We start from the raw sequence: 23244 nt of genomic DNA on the forward strand, positions 1-23244 counted from the left end.
CCATATCCACACTGTATTTCTAAATTAAACTAAACTACAATACTAAATAAGCTCATCCCTAAACTTCTGGACTTTGGCCTGGGTGCCTCCATCTGCAGCTGCCTCCTTGACAGGCAGGCCAAAGTCTATATTCTTCTGAAGATTGTCTGTGGAAGAGTCTCGTCCCGAACGGTCAGCCATTCCTTCTCTCCAGCGATGCTGCCTGCCCTGCTGAATTACTCCAGCATTTTGTGCCTATCATCTATTTTTTTTTTCTATCAGGTCTTCTCATCTTCGTGTTACAGAGAAAGCAATCCAAGTCTGCCCAACCTTTCATTGGAGCCAATCCCCCCCCCCCCTAATCAAGGCAGCATTCTAGTACGCCTCCTCTGCACATTTTCCAAGTCTTCCTCATCCTTCCTCTAATGGGGCGACCAGAACTGAATGCAATACACCAAGTGCACCCTCACCAAAGTCGTAGGATTTGAGGCAGCCTGCTGATATATGCTGAGTATTCTGGTTTTAGTCCACTTCACCTACAAAAAGGTGAAGATGGGTGTGGGATAGCAAGTCTGTGATTAGGGTTGTGGTCCAATCACGAACATTATAGACGTCTCCATGGTGGGGAAAAAAAACACAACACAAACTACTGTTGAAATTCTTATACTCTGGATTTGTAAAATCAACCGTTTATATGGTCAGACATTCTAGTCGTTTGTGCCATTTTATTTGATTCTTCACACGAATTCAATGGAAATCTGGAATGTAACTCTGCTGAACCCCAATCTTTATCTTAATTGGCTATTGGTGGTAGCCAACTTCCTGTCCACAATCACCATTGTACCCTCTGAGTGGCTACAGCACAGCAGCCATCATTAGCTGCTTAAATTTCTCAATGTCACATTTTTTCATAACAAAGGCTTGGTTTTGCTTTCCCAGGAGGTTTTGGCTGTCCATGACCATCATCCCTCTAGTGAGCGACCCCTGTAACTCCACACTTACACCGCACCGGATATATTCGGTAACAACACTCTCGTCAATAGCAGTTGCCATCGCATGAGAATCGCAGGAGTTAAAAGTTGGTTCAAAATGTGATTCTACTCCATTTTGCATGACCATTTTGTATTTTCCACTGTGTCTTGTAATAGTCTTCATGAAGCAAGCCTTTTCAGTGCCTTGGTTTACCCATTCATCAAAGAATTTCTGAAAAGAAAAAGAAATGTTCAGCTGGATGCTCTTGAGGATCTCTCATCGATTCACCACGTACAAGTAGTGATACTGGCTTATGGATATCAAAAAGACAGCAGAGCATATTGTGCTGGTAACATGCCCCAACAATATCCATCCTACTGAATTATGGATGGCACAGTGGCGCAGCTGGTAGAGCTGCTGCCTCACAGCATCAGAGACCCAGGTTCGATCTTGACCTCAGGTGCTGTATGGAGATGCACGTTCTCCCCATGACCACATGGGTTTTCTCCAGATTCCCACATCACAAAGACATGTGGGTTTGTTTGTAAGTTAATTGGCCTCTAAATTGCCCCTAGTGTGTAGGGTGTGGATGAGAAAGTGGGATAACTAGTGTGAACAGGTAATTAATGGTTGTGGTGTGAGGGACCCATTTCCATGCTGCATGTTTAAACATATACTTGGCTCAATGGGAGCAAATATGATATAGGTGAACTTAGATGTATCTTTTAGTCATGAAAGAAATACCAAAGTTGTTTTATAAATTTCCTACATATTCACTCCCAAATACAAACAATACCAGCCCCATCTAACCTTACATAATTTATTTATAGGAGCAAATCATAAAGATTCCCACATAAGAGTAATTTGCAGCCTGTCATTTTTGCATAAGACCAGAAGACATCAGAATAGAACTAGGCCATTCGGCCCATCAAGTCTGCTTCACCATCCGGTCAAGGCTGATCTATTTTCTCAGCCTTCTCAAACCCCATTCACATGACGTCTCCCCGGGGTGGCACGGAGGTAGAGTTGCTGCCTTACAGCGCCAGGGACCCGTGTTTGATCCTGATTGCGGGTGCTGACTGTCCGGAGTTTCTACGTTCTCCCCATGACCTGCTTTTTTTTCCTCCAAGATCATCGGTTTCCTCCCACGCTCCAAAGACGTACAGGTTTGTAGGTTAAGTGGCTTGGTATATATATGTAAATGGACCCGTGTGTGTGTATGTGTAGAATAGAGTTAATGTGCGGGGATTGCTGGTCGGTGCGGACTCGGTGGGCTGAAGGGCCTGTTTCCGTGCTGTATCTCTAAACTAAACTAAACTAAACTTTTGACGCCCTTACCAATCAAATGGAGTCCGGAGGGTGCAGGCAGTTACGGGAGAGACTGCCAACATGCTCCCTCCCCCACCACAGGATGCTGACAAACATGCTTCTTACCCAAGGCAGCTGGTGGCGCAGGGTATATTCCCAGGTGGCGATATAGGTTGGGCACGAGAACTGATTCAGGACCATGTGAGCAGCCTTTGGGTCGGTGGCAAAGTTAAACTCCCCACAAACGGTTACATTCCCTACGGCTGGACATAAAGCAAAACATTCATGGGTCATGAATAGCCTGGTACCAAACAATCTGAATGAAAGTAATCAAGCAAATCTGACCAAAGGTTGTCAAAGCAGCATTTTGTCTCTAATTTGTTAGATTGGCTGATTTCTTCGTCTACTTTAAATGCAAGACAAAACTTAAAAATTCATCTGCATCAGATTGATTGGAACCAAATCAAAAGATTGACATTTCAGACTGCTGAGTCAATCATTTTTAACTATATAGCCATTAGAAAACAATTTTCACCCGTATATAGTTGAGCAGCGGACAGTAGCTACTTTAGTTCTACTTTCAATTAGGTTGATGAAAGTACAATTCTTCAATGCTTTGAGAAGCTCTCTGCTCTGGATGGTGAACCTATGTCTCAGGATGGGGTGGGGGTGGGGGGAAGAGTATCAGCCTTTGAGGACAAAGGTCCACCAGAATTAATCCTGCAGTGGAGGGGATTGTTCTATAAGAAGACCCCAAGAAAATGCAGCCTATCCTCTTCACAGTATAGATGAATGAAAAGGGGGGGGGGGTGAAGAAACACAATGTTTTACAGGGTTTGTTATTACTCATGCATTGTCTGTTGAGAACTAGGGGTCACAATCTCAAATCAGAGATCAACCATCCAAGACTGAAATGAGTAGAAATGTTGACATCAAGAATTTTTGGAATTCTCTACCCAAAAGGATAAGGGTGGCTCGGAAACAGGGTACGTTCAGGAACGAGAGATTGTTGGGAGTTTTAACTGTTAACATTATTAAGGTGTGCTGGGTAAGGAATGAAAACTGGCACTGACGGCCACAATCCTGTTGAATGACTGAGCTGGTGCCAGGGTCCAAATGGGCTATTCTTAACGCTATTTGTAGTACTGAGTGTATATTTAGTTAGGCTGTGCCGATTATTTGTGATTCCAGACCCCAAGGTTTCTCACGGTCAATTCACAACTGATTGATAGATCTTTTGGGTAGGAAGGGAATCAGAAGGGAATCAGTAAGGTTGGAAGGTCCAGCAGAGGTAGACATTTTATTCAATGGTGAAGAGGTCGGCGGCCTAATCCTGACCCTTTTACAACACGAAATGTTGGAGTAACTCAGCAGGTCAGACAGCTAATCTGAGTTACTCCAGCACTTTGTGCCTTTTTTGGGTAAAACAGCATCTGCAGTTTCTTGTGTCTACCTTCTCCTTTTACGCCCAGTTTTTAGTTTTATTCCCTGTTCTCCAGATAACAAGGCAAGGCATTTTCATATATCATGTAAAACCATGAGATGAATTGTTTGGGTAAATGCACAGAGTCTCTTGCCCAATGCAGAGGAATCAAGAACCAGAGGACATATGTTAATGGTGGGAGGGAGATTAAATAGGAACCTGAGGGGTAACTTCTCCACACAGTGGCTGGTTGGTGTAAGGAACGAGCTGCCAGAGGAGGCAGTTGAGGTAGGTGGTATCGCAACGTTTAAGAAACATTTGGACAGGTACATGGATAGGACAGGTTTAGAGGGATTATAGGCCAGATGCACGCAGGTGGGACGAGTGTAGATGGGACAAGTTGGTCATTGTTGGGCCTGTTTCCACTCTGTATGACTCAATGACTAATAAAATGATCAAGCCATCACAGATTATTTTGTGTGCAGGTTCATGGTTTATTCTGGTGGAATGCAAATTGCATTCAAGAATATGCTTACCAGTAAGGCCCAAATACCAAACATGGGGAAAAAACATTACTGGCACAGAATGCAATTCATTGCTAGTATCAACTTTCTGTCATAAAATTACTGTATCTGTCATCTCACACAATTCGATGGAGGAAAACTCTTGTTCTTAAGATATTGACCCTATACACCCAATTAGAGGCAGAGACACACTTATGGACATTCGACCGAGATTGGCATATATCCAAAATGGCAAGTCTCAACGGAATATTAAGATCTCTCATTTTGATGAGCACAACGTAATCAAATGTACAGTTGTAAAAATATTTTTCCCTCTGCAAATTTCATGCAGATAGATGTATTTGACGCTAGATCAAGTGGACCCGTTGGGCCCAAACATCTCCTGCATTGGTGCAGCACCCTCTACTCCTCCTCTCCCCTCCCCTCCCCCCTCCCCTCCTACCCCACCCCACTCCCTCCCCCTCACCCCTCCCCCACTCCCTCCCCCTCACCCCTCCCCCACTCCTCCCCCCTTCCTCTCCCCTCCCCCTCCCCTCCACTCCATCCCCCCGAACCCCCCTTATCCTCCCTCTTCCCCCCCTCCCTCCCAAGGAGATAGATTTAAACTTTAAAATGTGAATAACTTAAATATAACACCGATTTCAATGAAACTTCTTCTATTAGCACCAAAGGGACGACGGTGAGTAAGGTGGGCCTAAAATTGTCGCGCTATCGTGTACCGTTTTGCCTGTAGTTCGGGAACAAACAAACAAACAAGAGTTTTGGTATATAGTGTTATCGTGTATTATATTGTAGTGTAGTGTGTTATAGTGAATTATGTTGTTTAATAGTGTGTTATAGTGTGTTGTTATGTGTTTGTGTGTTATATTGTGTTATAGTGTGTAATAATGTGTTATAGTGTGTTACTAGACCAAGTGGACCTGTTGGGCCCAAACCTTTCCTGCATTGGTGCAGCACCCTCTCCTCCGCCCCTCCTCCCTCCCCTCCCCCACTCTCTCCCCCTCCCCTCCCCCACTCTCTCCCCCTCCCCCCTCCCCTCCCTCCCCCTCCCCCCTCCCCTCCCTCCCCCACCACCCCCCCTTCCTCCTTCCCATCCCCTCCCCTTCCCCTCCCCCTCAACCCCCCTTATCCTCCATCCACCCCCCTCCATCCACCCCCTCCGTCCCCAGTAGATTTAAATTTTAAAATGTGAATAACTTTAAAAATATAACCGATTTCAATGAAACTTCGTCCATTAGCACCAAAGGGACGATGGTGAATAAGATAGGCCTAAAATAGTCGTGCTATCGTGCACCGTTTTGGCTGTAGTTCCGGAACAAACAAACAAACAAGAGTTTTAGTATATGGTTAATATTGCAGCCTTCAACATTAAGTGTCTCAGAACTGGCAACTTTTTTTTGAAAAATGGGTCTGACCTTGGACGGCAAAGACAAAGGAAAGCAATTTTGTAAACATATAACCAAGATTGTATCTCACCGATTCACCATAAATCAAGTTATTATCTTTCTATATTTTCTGAAAGTCAAACCTCATCCAACCTGATTGATCAAAAATGTTTAACTACTAAAACACGAGGCATGGCTGACATTAACCATCCTCAGAACTAACAGGAGGATCAGTGGAGGATTTTTGTGTTATCTGTCAACAAGAAAATGATTCACTGAACACCTTGCCCAGAGTAGGTGGATCGAGAACCACAGGACATAGGTTTAAGGTGAAGGGGAAAAGATTTAATAGGAATCTGAGGGGTAACTTTTTCATACAAAGGGTGGTGGATGTATGGAACAAGCTGCCAGAGGAGGTAGTTGAGGCTGGGGCTATCCCAACATTTAAGAAACAGTTAGACAGGTGCATAGATAGGACAGGTTTGGAGGGATATGGACCAAACACGGGCAAGTGGGACGAGTGTAGCTGGGACATGTTGGCCGGTGTGGGCAAGTTGGGCCAAAGGGCCCGTTTCCACACTGTATCACTCTATCACACTAATAAAATGATTCACTGAACACGGTGGCACAGCGGTAGAGTTGCTGCCTTACAGCGAATACAGCGCCGGAGACTCAGGTTCGATCCTGACTACGGGCGCCGTCTGTACGGAGTTTGTACATTCTCCCTGTGACCTGCGTGGGTTTTCTCCGAGATCTTCGGTTTCCTCCCACACTCCAAAGACATACAGGTATGTAGGTTAATTGACTGGGTAATATGTAAAAATTGTCCCTAGTGTGTGTAGGATAGTGTTAATGTGCGGGGATCGCTGGGCGGCGCAGACTCGGTGGGCCGAAGGGCCTGTTTCCGCGCTGTATCTCTAAATCTAAACCTTGTTTTATTCATGTGGCATGCAAATTGCATTCAAGAATATGCTTTTTTATCCATCTGATTTGGATAAAAATGTCAATTTTTCTTTGACAAAAATACTAATTTTACACAAATTAAAATTGTTCAGAGAACGAATTGTAACAAAAGTCACTGAATAAGCATCAAGGAAAAACAGTTATTCACGCATGATCTACGAAATTTTTGGCATGAAAATAGTAGTGGTAAATCATGTTAAAAAAGAGTTTGTACGTTCTAGAAGATAGACACAAAGTGCTGGAGCAAGCCAGTGGGTCAGGCAGCATTTCTGGAGAAAAGGAACAGGTGACGTTTCGGGTGGGAACCCTTCTTCTGACTCGTTTGTACCTGTGACCTCGTGGGTTTTCTCCGGGTGCTCCAGTTTCCTCCCACATTCCCCTAGTGTGCAGGACAGAACTAGTGCAGGGGTGATCACTGGTTGGTGGACAGTGGACTGGTTGGTGGACTAAATTACAGACCTGCTGGATGAACAGATCTGACTGGCTAGCTTACCTTCCATGTTTCCTCCCATGATATACAGATGTTTCAGCTTTGTGGAAAATGTTGGGTCCATTTTACTGGCCATTGCTACATTAGTCAGGGGACCGAGTGCCACGAGAGAAACCTGAAAGATAAAATGTTACGGTGCATAGTATTAACTTGAAACTTGTGTGCACCTTTGTTGTGTTTAGACTTGAGACTTTCGCGTTACAGCACGGAAACAGGCCCTTCAGCCCACCGAGTCCGTGCCGACCAGCGATCCCCATTTAGTGATACAACACAGAAACAGGCCTTTCGGCCCAGCAGGTCCATGCCCACCAGTGATTCCTGTGTACTAACACGATCCCACACTAGGGACAATTTACAATCATACCAAACCAATTAACCTACAAGTCTGTACATCTTTGGCGTGTGGGGGGAACCCGGAGATTCCAGAGCAAACCCATGCAGGTCACAGGGAGAATAGGCAATAGGTGCAGGAGTAGGCCATTCGGCCCTTCGAGCCAGCACCACCATTCAATGTGATCATGGCTGATCATTCTCAATCAGTACCCTGTTCCTGCCTTCTCCCCATACCTCCCGACTCCGCTATCCTTAAGAGCTCTATCCAGCTCTCTCTTGAATGCATTCAGAGAATTGGCCTCCACTGCCTTCTGAGGCAGTGAATTCCACAGATTTACAACTCTCTGACTGAAAATGTTTTTCCTCATCTCCGTTCTAAATGGTCAACCCCTTATTCTTAAACTGTGGCCCCTTGTTCTGGACTCCCCCAACATTGGGAACGTGTTTCCTGCCTCTAAGGTGTCCAACCCCTTAATAATCTTATTAAGAATATACAAACTCCTTTCAGACACGCACCGTAGTCAGGATCGAACTCGCGTCTCTGGGACTGTAAGGCCGCAACTCTACTGCTGTGTCACCGTGCCGTCCATTGTGTGTGTCACATATTAATGCTTGTTCATATACATGCGTATGTGCAAGATGATACAGAGGATGTCACCAGGACTGGGCAGTTTGAGTTATAAAGAGAGGTTGGATAGGCTGGGACTGTTTTCCCTTGAGCATAGGAGGCAGATCGACAAATGTTCTACGATCTCTGGCTTACTCAGGTGAAATCTTGCCTCTACTCTGGAGCCAAGACATTCACTGTTGATACTCCTGTGCGGTGCCAATTGCAATCTGGATCTGGGGAATCTGGATTTAAATCTAAGCGAGTCTGCCCTCTACACATAAGATCCCAAGCTGCCATTTCAAAAGGATGGAAGTTTGGTCGCAATTTATAGACAATAGGTGCAGGAGTAGGCCATTCGGCCCTTCGAGCCAGCACCGCCATTCATTGTGATCATGGCTGATCATCCACAATCAGTTCCTGCCTTCTCCCCATATCCCTTGACTCTGCTATCTTTAAGAGTATCTAACTCCCTCTTGAAAGCATCCAGAGAACTGGCCTCCACTGCCTTCTGAGGCAGAGAATCACAGATTCACAGCCCTCTGGGTGAAAAGGTTTTTCCTCATCTCCATAGTAAATGGCCTGCCCCTTATTCTTAAACTGTGGCCTCTGGTTCTGGACTCCCCCAACATCGGGAACATGTTTCCTGCCTCTAGCGTGTCCAATCCCTTAATAATAATGTTTCAATAAGATCCCCTCTCATCCTTGTAAATTCCAGTCTATACAAGCCCAGTCGCTCCATTCTTTCAACATATGACAGTCCCGCCATCCCGGGAATGTTGAAAGACTGGAGCGACTAGGCTTGTATACACTGGAATTTAGAAGGATGAGAGGAGATCTTATCGAAACGTATAACATTATTAAGGGGTTGGACACGTTAGAGGCAGGAAACATGTTCCCAATGTTGGGGGAGTCCAGAACAAGGGGCCACAGTTTAAGAATATGGGGTAGGCCATTTAGAACTGAGATGAGGAAAAACTTTTTCAGTCAGAGAGTTGTGAATTTGTGGAATTCTCTGCCTCAGAAGGCAGTGGAGGCCAATTCTCTGAATGCATTCAAGAGAGAGCTAGATAGAGCTCTTAAGGATAGCGGAGTCAGGGGGTATGGGGAGAAGGCAGGAACAGGCTACTGATTGAGAATGATCAGCCATGATCACATTGAATGGCGGTGCTGGCTCGAAGGGCCGAATGGCCTCCTTCTGCACCTATTGTCTATTGTCTATTGAATTAACCTCGTGAACCTATGCTGCACTCCCTCAATAGCAAGAATGTTGTTTCTTAAATTTGGAGACCATAATTGCACACAGTACTCCTGGTGTGGTCTCACTAGGACCCTGTACAACTGCAGAAGGACCTCTTTGCTCCTTTTCTCAACTCCTCTTGTTATGAAGGCCAACATTCCATTGGCTTTCTTCACTGCCTGCTGTACCTGCATGCTAACTTTAAGTGACTGTTTTGCCTCAGTGGATCGCATCGCTGATCGGCATTGCTGCTCATCCACACATTGGCTGTTATAACTGTGGTAGTTATAACTGTGACAGCAGATCAATGAACTACTTCATCGTAATGTGTTTAAGATATTAGGAAAGAAATATGAGTGAGGTACTATATTACAGGGAAATCAGTAAAACATTGAGATGTTACAAGTGGAATTTGGTTATGCTCAGCTTACTATCAAAACGTGGCTAAGTTTTCAGAACATATTACAATAAAACATGCAAACATTAGTCAAATCTGAAAAATGTTTGGTAGGATAGTACACTTGTTCATATACAAGCATAAATGCACAATGATACATAGGATGTTACCAGGACTGAGCAGTTTGAGTTATAAAGAGAGGTTGGATAGGCTGGGACTGTCTACCCTGGACCAGGGGAGGCTGAAGGTTTGTGACCTTTAAGGCATGTGAAATCATGAGGGGCATAAATAAAGTGGACAATCTCGGTCTTTTACCTCGGGATAGGGGAGTCTAAAACCAGAGGGCTGAGATTTAAGGTGAGAGGGCAAAAAGATTTAAAGGGGACCAGAGGGAATTTTCCTCCACCCCACAGAAAATGGTGGGTATATGGAACAAGCTACCAGAGGAAGCTGTGGAAGTGGGTACAAGTACAATGTTTAAACGACATGGGGACGTGAGTTCATGGATGCAGAAGGATAGGAGTGAAACACGGCCAAATAGGTCCAGCACAGATGAACATCTTGGTCAGCGTGGATGAGATGGGCCGAAGGGAACCTGTTCACGGACAAAGAGGTTTGGAAGGATATTGGTAAAACACAGGCAGATAGGTCCAGCTCGGATAGACGTCTTGGTCAGCATGGTCTGAGTTGGACTGAAGGGTCTGCTCTGTGCAGGTGAACTGCACAGCTCCAAAAAAGGACTTGGCACAGCCTTTGGGAATCAACCGTGAACTCAACAGTGACTAATAATTGGAGACACAAGAAACAGCAGATGCCCGAATGCCTAATAATTAATGACGGCACATTGTAACCCACGTTTCCAGCAAGTGTCTGCCATCTCCACATGTTTTTGATCTGCTCCAGCCATGTGTTGAACACTGTCTCTCGGCCAGCACCACCACATTTCGAAGGTGGGTTCCAGAGGTTCCTCCCAGTGGATTTATTCTGCCACTCGTACCGAGAGCTGTTGGGGCTTCTCTCCCGGGAGAGCCAGATCATCTCACCTGCCCGGTGTGTTCAGTGACTATCCGCACCATGGCATTCACCGCGTGCTCACTCTGCAGGTGCTCCATGGTAATCTGAAGAGTCCAAACATTGGCCAAGGAGAGAGCTACTAGTGCCCCGAAACACAGGGATCTGCAGAGGGCAGAAAGCAAATCATTTCGTGTTTCATTTGAGTATTTCCCAGCAGTTTGATGTGATAAAGGTGATGGGTTGAGATACTTGGGAGGGTGAACACTCCAATCATTCTGTAGCAGCCGTTTGTGTTTTGTACTAGCTGTTTAGTATAAACAGCTGTTCAGGTGGTAAGCGGAGAGGACTTCATGGAAAGGACCAAAGTTGCCACTACACATTCTACACCCGCTCCATCTTGATGGCATCCTTACTCTAGCTGAGCAACCAGCACTGCACACAGTGTGGTCTCAACATCTTGTTCACTTGTGACATGTCCCAAGGCAAAGTCTTGCCTTTCCAAATGCTAAGTGGCTGGTGTAAGGGAGACCTGGAAATCAAGAATAGGCAGCTATTCAAACATGCTCAAGTATTCAATGCCAAACATGGCAAATTGCCGATCTCAACACTATATTCCCATTTTCTGTAGTCATTCCTCCTCCTTCAATAGACAATAGGTGCAGGAGGAGGCCATTCGGCCCTTCGAGCCAGCACCGCCATTCAATGTGATCATGGCTGATCATTCTCAATCAGTTCCTGCCTTCTCCCCATACCCCCTGACTCCGCTATCCTTAAGAGCTCTATCCAGCTCTCTCTTGAATGCATTCAGAGAATTGGCCTCCACTGCCTCCTGAGGCAGAGAATTCCACAGATTCACAACTCTCTGACTGAAAACGTTTTTCCTCATCTCATTTCTAAATGGCCTACCCCTTATTCTTAAACTGTGGCCCCTTGTTCTGGACTCCCCCAACATTGGGAACATGTTTCCTGCCTCTAACGTGTCCAACCCCTTAATAATCTTATACGTTTCGATAAGATCTCCTCTCATCCTTCTAAATTCCAGTGTATACAAGCCTAGTCGCTCCAGTCTTTCAACATATGATAGTCCTGCCATTCCGGGAATTAACCTAGTAGTCTATCTGCCGTCAGCAGTGCATCCGAGTGCCAAGCTTATTGCAACAGGACCTCTAACAGGACAAGGGAAGGACCAGCAACATTGTCAACTCCAAGTCCCATTCTAGAAAAGGCAGAGAGTGACACTGGAATCGTCCCAGCCAAAGGACCACAGGTGAAAAAGCCGAGAGGGAAAGAAAAAATCACTGCAGGACTGAGCAAAACATTCTGAGAAAGTCAGGAAAGGGCATTCACAAACAAAAACTGTAATCTCAGTATCGAGTGCTGAACACTTCAAAAGTTTATCAGGATTGCTGAAAAGAAAGAGGGCTGGCAAACTCCAATCACTGGAAGCCACGTCCCTTGATTATTTACCTGCGCATTTATATTTAACATTAAAGAAAGCAAAGGAAATCTCTGAACGATAACGGTAAATCAACGCAAGATTAATATTTAACTATCTCATACATACAAGAGATAAGGCGCAACAGAGTTTGCAGCGGAGGTTAAAATCAATGAAACTCACAAGACAGGAACCCGTTTGGACCCGTAAAAGATGTAGACTGAGGAACTTGGAACAGTTAACGAAGATGTCGAGGACAGTCTGCATTACGGACGAAGATAGTGAAGGCTTCTGTCATAATTCCCCATTACTCTATTAATCTTACTTACAACTATTAATTATTTATCTTATTACTCTTATTATTTGTATGTTCTGTATTTTTTTATGCTTTCTGATTGCCATTGCTGCATGAAATGTGCTATATTAAAAAACGTGCCTTGCCTTGAAGATGGGTATCAAAACTTACAGCAGGATCTTGCTCAGTTGGGCAAGGGGGCCGAGAAATGATCAAGAGTTGAATGCAGATAAGTGTGAGGTGTTGCATTCGGGGAAGTCAAAGCAGGATAAGACCTTCACAGTGAATGGTAGAGGCCTGGGGAGTGTTGTAGCGCAGAGGGATTTAGGAGTACTGGTACATAGTTCCCCGGAAGTGACTACCGTCCGGTAGCACTCACACCGGTCATCACAAAGTGCTTCGAGAGACTGGTCCTGCAGCACATCAAAGCCAGCCTCCCACCCACCTTCGACCCACACCAGTTTGCCTACAGAGCAAATAGGTCTACAGGGGATGCCATCGACACTGCTCTTCACACTGCACTGACCCACCTTGAACACCAGGGGAGCTATGTGAGGATGCTCTTCCTCGACTTCAGCTCTGCCTTTAACACGGTCATCCCGAGCAGACTGGTCACCAAACTTTCCGACCTTGGATTTTCCCAAACCATCTGCAAATGGATCAAGGACTTTCTGACCAACCGCCCCCAGACAGTCAAAATAGGCCCTCACCTCTCCTCCACCATTACACTGAGCACCGGCTCACCACAGGGCTGTGTGTTGAGCCCCATCCTTTACTCCCTCTACACTCACGACTGCGCCCCCACCCATCCCACCAACACCATCATCAAGTTCGCGGATGACACGACTGTGGTTGGACTCATCTCAGAAGGAGATGAGACAGCCTATAGGGATGAAATCCAAAGGCTGGCAGCATGGTGTTCAGTGAACAATCTGGTCCTGAACTCCTCCAAAACAAAGGAACTTATAATTGACTTTAGGAAAACCAGTGGAGATTACGACCCACTCTACATCAATGGGGTCTGTGTGGAAAGGGTACCAGCTTTCAGGTTCCTGGGTACGCACATCGCAGAGGATCTCACCTGGTCTACCAACACCATCACCACAGTAAAGAAGGCACAGCAGAGACTCCACTTCCTGAGGATCCTCAGGAAAACCAACCTGCAGGAGAAGCTCATGTTGTCCTTCTATCGCTGCTCCATCGAGAGTGTGCTGGCATACTGTATAACCACATGGTATGCCAGCTGCTCAGAAAAGGACAGGAAGGCCCTTCAGAGGGTCATCACGACGGCCCAGAAAATCATCGGCTGCTCACTGCCCTCCCTGGAGCACCTGTTCAGCCTACGCTGCCTCAGTAGAGCAGGCAAAATAATAAAAGATCCATCCCACCCCGGCCACCGTCTGTTTGTTCATCTGCCCTCTGGTCGACGTTTCAGGTCGATAAAATCCCGAACAAACAGACTTAAGAACAGTTTTTACCCCAGGGCCATACGAGAACTGAACACTACCTTTGCACTAGGCAACACTAAAAAATCTTTGTACTTAACATAATTGTATTTAATTGTATTTATGTATTTATTTGTTTTTGCATTTATTGCATATATGTTTGTACGCACCGTCAGGATTGGCTATTTTTTAATTTCGTTGTACTCGTTGCAATGACAATAAATGAATATTATTATTATTATATTATTATTATTACAGACAGGTACAGTGGTCAAGAAGGCTTTTAGTACATTGGCCTTCATGAGTTAGGTTATTGAGCATGGAATGTGTAGGAAGGAACTGCAGTTGTTGGTTTACACCGAAGATAGACACAAAATGCTGGAGTAGCTCAGCGGGACAGGCAGCATCTCTGGATAGAAGGAATGGGTGACTTTTCGGTCTGAAGAAGAGTCTCGACCCAAAACTCCACCCATTCCTTCTCTGCAGAGATGCTGCCTGTCCCACTATGTTACTCCAGCATGTTGTGTCTATTGAGTATGTAAGATGGGATGTTACATTACAGTCGTACAACACGTTGATGAGGCCATATTTGAGTTCTGTGTTAAGTTAGTCACCCTGCTATAGGAAGAATGGCAGTAAGCTGGAAAGATCACTTGAATTCACCACACTGGAATTCTGGCCTTTCACCACACTTTTCATAATAACGTTTAAACTACATAATAGCTGCATGTTACGTGATTCCCGTTTCCCCCAAACCACTCTGCTTCTTTCTTCATCGGGCAGTGAAACGATGATGGGAGAAAGTTCACCTGTGCATGTCGTAGCTATTTCTCTCTCTCTACCCTTGCAATTGTACCAACTGCAAGTGTAACATTCTCAAAGAGCTAAAAGGACGTTGTAAATCTGTGGAACTCTGTGCCTCAGAAGGCAGTGGAGGCCAATTCTCTGGAAGCTTTCAACAGAGAGTTAGATAGAGCTCTTAACGATAGCGGAGTCAGGGGGTATGGGGAGAGGGCAGGAACGGGGTACTGATTGTGAATGATCAGCCATGATCACATTGAATGGCGGTGCTGGCTCAAAGGGCCGAATGGCCTACTCCTGCACCTATTGTCTATTATATTCTATTGACGTGAACCCATGTTCATTCACCACAGTCACAGCTGATGTCCTTATGTATGTTACCATCATGGCAACATTATCATCACCATATTCAGAAGAAGACCCAAGACCATCTTCTCAGGGCAATAAACATCCTAACTTTTATCCGGGGCATAACCTCACCTTGAACACAGAACTGTGTTAAAATTACAAGTCGGAAGATCGACATCAGCTAAAGAATCACATTCCAAAGCACGCCATACTTTTCGGACATTTACCTCAGTCCTCTTGCAAGCTTTTAGCACTCGGAGGACATTTCTGCACACATTATCAAGCGATGTGTTTCCATGGCAGCATGTAATGCCCAGGACATGTATGTTTGGAGCTCCAAGAGCCATCATTACTGCTTGGGCATCGTCAAGCCCACAGTCACAATCCACCAGCAACAGCTTCTTGCCAGCCATATTAGAATCTGCAAGTAAAACGGGGAAAAAAAAATCAGTTAAAAATTTAAACTAGCACCCAATAGAAAGATGTTCATCCTTGTCATAAGGAATAGGAGTAGAATTAGGCCATTCGGTCCATCAAGTCTACTCTGCCATTCAATCATGGCTGATCTATCTCTCCCTCCTAACCCAATTCTCCTGCCTTCTCCCCATAGCCCCTGATACCCATACTAATCAAGAATCTATCTATCTCTGCCATAAAAATATCCACTGACTTGGCCTCCACAGCCTTCTGTGACAAAGAACTCCACAGATTCACCACCCTCTGACGAAGGTGGTGTTTCACAGAAGGTGGTGATTCAGGGACTTGCATTAGGGCATGGTTAATTCCAGTTTTCCAATCAACATTTCAATTAAATACAAGAACAAATTTATAACACAGATTGGCAGTTTACATTGTTGTGTCATTGATCATGGAACATAGAACAGTGCAACACTGGAAGAGACCCTTTGTCCCACAATGTCCATGCCAAACATGATATCAGGTTAAACTAATCTCCTCTGCATGCAAGTGATCCATATCTCTTCTTATTCCCTTCTGATGAAGGCAAGCATAACCATACTTCTTTACTACTCTCTCTACTTGTGTTGCCATTTTCAGGGAGCTCTGGACTTGGACCCCAGGCTGTTACGGGTCTTGCCAGTAACTGTATGTTATCCCTTTATATTCAACCCCCCCCCCCACAGTGCATCTTTAATCTTAGACAATAGACAATAGGTGCAGGAGTAGGCCATTCGGCCCTTCGAGCCAGCACCACCATTCAATGTGATCATGGCTGATCATTCTCAATCAGTACCACGTTCCTGCCTTCTCCCCATCTTCGTTCTAAATGGCCTACCCCTTATTCTTAAACTGTGGCCCCTGGTACTGGACTCTCCCAACATTGGGAACATGTTTCCTGCCTCTAATGTGTCCAACCCCTTAATAATCTTATATGTTTCTATATGTTTCAATCTTGCTCAGATTAAACTCTTTCTGCCACTTCTCTATCCACTTCTGTAGCTGATCGATATCCCGCTGCACACTTTCACTGCTTTCCTCACTGTCTGTAACGCCACCAACATTGATGTCTTCGAACTTACTAAGCACAGATCCCTGCAGAACTCCATTGGTCTCAGACCTCCAGCCAGAATACCACCCTTCCACCACAACCCTCTGTCTTGTACAAGTAAGCCCGTTCTGGACCCAAACAACAAGTCACCATGGAGAGAGAGAGAGAGATCTCTCAGGAGTTGCTGCAGGAGTTGAGATTTAAAAGAGTGGAGTGATTGTAATGCGTGGTTGCAGATCCACTTCTGTGACGAGCACGCAAAGAGTCGACTCAAACCAAAGAAGGATTTACACCCATTTCTGATAACCGGAACTTAACTCAATTTGAACTTCAACCTGAAATTTGTCATAGTTTAAGAATAAGGCGTAGGCCATTTAAGACTGAGAAGAGGAAAAACTTTTTCACCCAGAGAGTTGTAAATCTGTGGAATTCTCTGACACAGAAGGCAGTGGAAGTAAATTCACTGGATGTTTTCAAGAGAAAGTTGGATATAGCACTTAGGGCTAACGGAATCAAGGGATATAGGGAGAAAGCAGGAACAGGGTATTGATTTAGACAATAGACAATAGGTGCAGGAGGAGGCCATTCGGCCCTTTGAGCCAGCACCGCCATTCAATGTGATCTTGGCTGATCATTCTCAATCAGTACCCCGTTCCTGCCTTCTCCCCATACCCCCTGACTCCGCTATTTGAATGCATTCAGAGAATTGGCCTCCACTGCCTTCTGAGGCAGAGAATTCCACAGATTTACAACTCTCTGACTGAAAAAGTTTTTCCTCATCCCAGTTCTAAATGGCCTACCCCTTATTCTTAAACTGTGGCTGTTAGGATGATCAGCCATGATCATATTGGATGGTGGTGCTGGCTAGAGGGGCCGAATGGCCTACTCCTGCACCTATTTTTTATGTTTCTATGTTTCTAAATGTGAACATTGTTTATCTTTTCACAGCTCCTGAGTATTTCCAGTATTTTTTTGTTTTTATGCCGATTTAAAATTCCCCAGTGTGGGATTAATATACCCAACGCAATAATTCACAGAATTTGGACATCAATTGCATTTTTGTTCAATTCTAATTGCCCAAACAGAGAAGCCATTTAAGAAGCAAGCACCTTGGTGTGTCTGGAATTAACAGGCAAGGAAAGCAGATTGCCTCTCCAAAAGGACAGCCTCATAAACCAGGCCGATAAGCTCATTGACGATTGTGACATTGCAGAGATTAGACTTCTGCATCTCGCAGCCAAGTCATGTCACTCAATGGCTTTAGACTTACAGCACGGAAACAGTCCCTTCGGACCACTGATCACCCCTGTACACTAAAACTACCCTACACACGCTAGGGACAATTTACAATTTTTACCGAAGCCAATTAACCTACAAACCTGTATGTCTTTGGAGTGTGGGAGGAAACTGGAGCACCTGGAGAAAACCCACGCGATCACGGGGAGAACGTACACAATCCGTATAAACAGCACCCGTAGTCAGGATCGAACCCGGGTCTCCGGTGCTGTAAGGCAGCAACTCTTCCTCTGTGCCACTGAAATATTTCAGAAATTAAGATAGAAGTTAAGTACATTCATCCCTCTCTACCGACTCCATTTACATTCCTCCCTCTAGCTTCACATTTTACATCTCTTCAATCCTTGTATCATACCTTCTGTCTTTACATCTCAGGCCTTTGATCAACCATCTGCCTACATGGATAGGATAGGTTTGGTGGGATGTGGGCCAAACGCAGGCAGATGGAACTAGTGTTGCTGGGACATGTCGGCCGGTGTGGACAGTTGGGCCGAAGGGCCTGTTTCCACGCTGTATCACTCCATGACTTTTATCCCCCACTTGTGTCCACCTAGTAGTTGCCAGGTTTTGTCCTGCCCCTCCTCTTTCTAACTTTTTGCCCCCTTCTCTCCCCTTAAAATCAGTCTGAAGAAGGCCGAGTTACTCCAGCGTTTTGTGCCTTCTTCAAAATTATGCTCGCAGGTCCGTTATGTCCATTGTTTCAGATTACCATCCTCACTCCGCACTGAATTCAACGAATCTCAGGAAAAGAACGAACCATAATTTTGAGTATAATCTAGAGAATATTACCAGCACCAAAAATAGACACAAAAAGCTGGAGTAATTCAGCGGGACAGGCAGCATCTCTGGAGAGAAGGAATGGGTGACGTTTCGGGTTGAGACCCTTCTTCAGCTTTTTGTGTCTATTTACAGTTTAAACCAGCATCTGCTGTTCCTGCCTACAAATTACCAGTACCCATCTCAGGGCTGCATCTCAGTAGACGATAGACAATAGACAATAGGTGCAGGAGGAGGCCATTCAGCCCTACGAGCCAGCACCGCCATTCACTGTGATCATGGCTGAACATCCACAATCAGTACCCCGTTCCTGCCTTCTCCTCATACCCCCTGACTCCGCTACCTGTAAGTCAAGTCAAGTCAAGTTTATTTGTCACATACACATACACGATGTGCAGTGAAATGAAAGTGGCAATGCCTGCGGATTGTGCAAAAAAAAGGTTACAATTAGAGCATATAAATTAAAATTAATACAGATTTTTTTAAATCTAACTCTCTATCTAACTCTCCCTTGAAAGCTTCCAGAGAATCGGCCTCCACTGTCTTCTGAAGCAGAGAATTCCACAGATTCACGACTCTCTGGGTGGAAAAGTTTTTCCTCATCTGTTCTAAATGGCCTACCCCTTATTCTTAAACTGTGGCCCCCTGATTCTGCACTCCCCCCAACATCGGGAACATGTTTCCTGCCTCCAGCGTCTCCAATCCCTTAATAATCTTAAATGTTTCAATAAGATCCCCTCTCATCCTTCTAAATTCCAGTGTACACAAGCCCAGTCGCTCCATTCTTTCAACATATGAAAGAATCCCGGCCATCCCGGGATATGAAATATTTCTGCAATGACTCTATTTTCAATGCACTATCTATGTTACACCAGAGTCAAACTCAGAACCAGAGTTCGCTGCAAGTTACCCACGATTTTAACCCACGGTGGTTAAAAGCTAATCCCGGGGCTCAGTTGAAAGATATAGCTCTCGCCTGTAACTCTGCACCCCCAACAGCATCAAGCACTCCATGCCTCTCTCTCTCTTTCTCTTTCTAGTTACATTAGTTGCAGGTCCGTTCCAGCGCCGCTTCACTCTCTGCCTTAGAACACGAAGACTACAACTGTATCCAATATAGCAGCTGGTTCCAGTGTAACAACCCATGTGGCCAATGCTACCGTAATAACCACAGACTAAGCTCATAGAAACATAGAAACATAGAAAATAGGTGCAGGAGTAGGCCATTCGGCCCTTCGAGCCTGCACCGCCATTCAATATTTATTTATTCACAAAATGCTGAAGTAACTCAGCAGGTCAGGCAGCATCTCGGGAGAGAAGGAATGGGTGACGTTTCGGGTCGAGACCCTTCTTCAGACTGATGTCAGGGGGGCGGGACAAAGGAAGGATATAGGTGGAGACAGGAAGATAGAGGGAGATCTGGGAAGGAGGAGGGGAAGGGAGGGACAGAGGAACTATCTAAAGTTGGAGAAGTCGATGTTCATACCACCATTCAATATGATCATGGCTGATCATCCAACTCAGTATCCCGTACCTGCCTTCTCTCCATACCCCCTGATCCCTTTAGCCACAAGGGCCACATCTAACTCCCTCTTAAATATAGCCAATGAACTGGCCTCAACTACCTTCTGTGGCAGAGAATTCCACAGATTCACCACTCTCTGTGTGAAAAAAAACATTCTCATCTCGGTCCTAAAAGACTTCCCCCTTATCCTATTTCATGTCTCCAGGAAACTAAAATAAACCAAAGATAGACGCAAACTGCTGGAATAACTCAGCGGGGCAGGCAGCATCTCTGGAGAGAAGGAATTGGTGACGTTTCGGGTCGAGACCCTTCTTCAGACCCTAAACCAAATCCACTAAACCAGAGATGCTGTGTGTTGGAAGGAACTGAGAATGCTGGTTTAAACCGAAGATAGACACAAAATACTGGGAGTAACTCAGCGGGATAGGCAGCATCTCTAGAGAGATGGAATGGGTGACGTTTCGGGTCGAGACCCTTCTTCAGACAACCAGAACTTCTTCAACCCCAGAGATGTTGCCTGTCCCGCTGAGTTACTCCAGCATTTTGTGTCTATCTTCAACCAAACCAAACCTGTCTAAAGATGGTCAAAAGAAATCACCCCTGGACAAGAGCCTACCCATGTTCTACAGGGATGCTGCCTGACCCGCTGAGTTACTCCAGCACTGTGTGTCCTTTTGTGAACTTAACTAAACCCGTCTGAGGAAGGATTCCTCCAACACCCCAAAGACATGCGGGTTGGTAGATTAATTGGTCTCCTTATATTGCTCCTAATGTTTAGGCAGAGGGCGAGAAAGATGGAGAACACAGAACCATTGTGAACGAACGGGTGATCTTTTTCATATTTATTTTCATATTTTTAAGGCAGAGAGGTAGATTCTTGATTAGCACCGGGTGTCAGAGGGTATGGGGAGAAGGCAGGAGAAAGGGGATTAGGAGGGAGAAATAGACCAGCCACGATTGAATGGCGGGGTAGACTTGATGGGCCGAATGGCCTAATTCTGCACCAGAACCAGGGGTCACAGTTTAAGAATAAAGGGGTGGGCCGTTTAGGACCTGAGATGAGGAAAAACGTTGTCACTTTTTTTTTTCTACATGATACGCGTGTTGTATTGCAGTGAAGTTGGTGACTTTCAACTTGAATGTTTCAATTTGTCAGAAGAAGCATCCAAATCCTGGCTCCGGCAACAAACCTACCCACAAAACTGAGCCCCGGCCTTCCTGAGCTCAGCCCCCGGCTGCACACCCAACCCACACTGGGACACCCAGCTTGCAGTCCGGACTAACGAGCGAGCCAGACGCCAGGCCTTTGGTGTTTCTGGCCGGTCGGATAGCGGATCATCCGAGCGGACACTCACGCTGCCAGTGTGAGGCCACTGACTGTCAGATCACAGACCCGTCCACCCCAGAACCCGTAAAACCCACAGGCAGAGCGCCCTTTGCTTCAGTAACTGTAAAATGCCTGCAGTCTAAGCATTCAGGCTATTACAGGATATTCTGCTATAACGCCATGGTTGCGTCCCGGATAAAAACACGTTCAAGTCAAGTCAAGTCAAGTTTATTTGTCACATGCACATACACAATGTGCAGTGAAATGAAAGTGGCAATGCCTGCGGATTGTGCACGAAAAGAATTACAGTAAAAGACAATTGTGTCAAAGGGGAAAGGAAATTCAGATTCACAATAACAATGTTATTTTGTCCCTGCAAACATGAAAAAAAGAAGTATTTTCCAGCGCAATATGTTTATTTTTGTTACTGCAAGCTAAAAATACTAAGGGGTGAATGTTACATTGTTTACTAGAGTATCGGTGCACACATGCCAATGCTGCACCCGCCCTTAATTTACCGTAATAACCAGAACTGTACAACAACTTTTTTCAAGTAACTGTAATGACATCAGCCTGACTATCCCATCCTTTACTAACCAATAATAAACATGAAGTTGCCATCCTTCCAGTAATCATTATAGCCACAGCCACAGTGTACCCACTGCTTGCCTGCAAGGGAAAGGTGGAAAAAGTTAACTCTCATAAGGTCGTAAGTAATATAATCGAATTAGGCCATTCTGGTCTTATTACTCGGTGCTAAAGGAATCGAGGGATATGGGTGAAAAAGCCAGAACGGGGTACTGATTTTAGATGATCAGCCATGATCATATTGAATGGCTGTGCTGGCTCGGAGGTCCGAAGGGCCGAAGGGCCAAAGGGCCTCCTCCTGCACCTATTTCTCTATGTTTCTCACTGCAGATGGTTCCTGCCAAATGGCCAGTCCAGGCCTGAGTAGGTATCCAGGACAGTTGCAAAACCTCCAAGAGAAATGTCCAAATGCTGCTATTGTACGGGCAAGTGAAGAAATGTCCATTACATTGTGTTGTATGTCTCAAAACTGTAAGCACTCAATGAATTCCATGGAGACAGAGCCCATTCCCAATGGTTCAATGTTGCAATGGTTCTTTATTATCACATGTTCCAAGGTATTTTATGTTGAAATTCTTTTTTTTCCATACAGTTCAGTAAAGTTATTACCATATTAAGTATAATCCCAGATTAAGTAGAGAATGTATAGAAACACCCCACTGAATCCACAAGCAAGTGTCTCCAGGTCTTGGTGCCATTTTCAAAGTGCCAGCTGCAGTTGGCCTTCTTTAGTCAGAGGGTGGTGAATCCATGGAATTCTTTGCCACAGAAGGCTGTGGAGGCCAAGTCAATGGATATATTTAAAGCAGAGATAGATAGATTCTTGATTAGTGCAGGTGACAGAGGTTATAGGGAGAAGGCAGGAGGATGGGGTTAGGAGGGAGAGATAGATCTGCCATGATTGAATGGCGGAGTAGACCTGATGGGCCGAATGGCCTAATTTTGCTCCTATCACATGATCTTATCATCTTATCATCTTATGAAAGTGGAACCTGTGGATAGGAAAGGTTGAGCGAGATATGGGTCAAAGAGTGGGCAAAGGCACTAGTTTTGTTGGGCATCTTAGTCAGCATGGATGAGTTGGACCAAAGGGTCTGTTTCTATACTGTATGACTCCACAACTATGAGTCTATGATTATTTGTATCCACCTCATTTAAACTTAATTACATCATTTCACTTTCTCAAGAACACAGCTACTGTTTTCTATTGAAACTTTCTTTAATTCACTCAGATAGATATCCTTGCTTTGGAGTTGAGGGATGTC

The 23244-nt window shown here is 45.1% G+C and overlaps 1 pseudogene across 1 annotated transcript; it reads right to left on the reverse strand.

Moving 5' to 3' along the window:
- Positions 1-703: 703 nt before the first annotated feature.
- Positions 704-19616, reverse strand: LOC144595464 (nucleoside hydrolase-like; annotated as a pseudogene). The gene is made up of 7 exons (XR_013547500.1): positions 19584-19616; positions 17919-18000; positions 15187-15380; positions 10665-10797; positions 7048-7159; positions 2386-2522; positions 704-1182 (listed from the first exon to the last, which is right to left on the reverse strand). The product of XR_013547500.1 is annotated as a nucleoside hydrolase-like (transcript).
- Between the last annotated feature and the right edge of the window lie 3628 nt (positions 19617-23244).

This window comes from Rhinoraja longicauda, chromosome 7, assembly GCF_053455715.1.
Source record: "Rhinoraja longicauda isolate Sanriku21f chromosome 7, sRhiLon1.1, whole genome shotgun sequence".
In the NCBI taxonomy this organism is placed as follows: domain Eukaryota; kingdom Metazoa; phylum Chordata; class Chondrichthyes; order Rajiformes; family Arhynchobatidae; genus Rhinoraja; species Rhinoraja longicauda.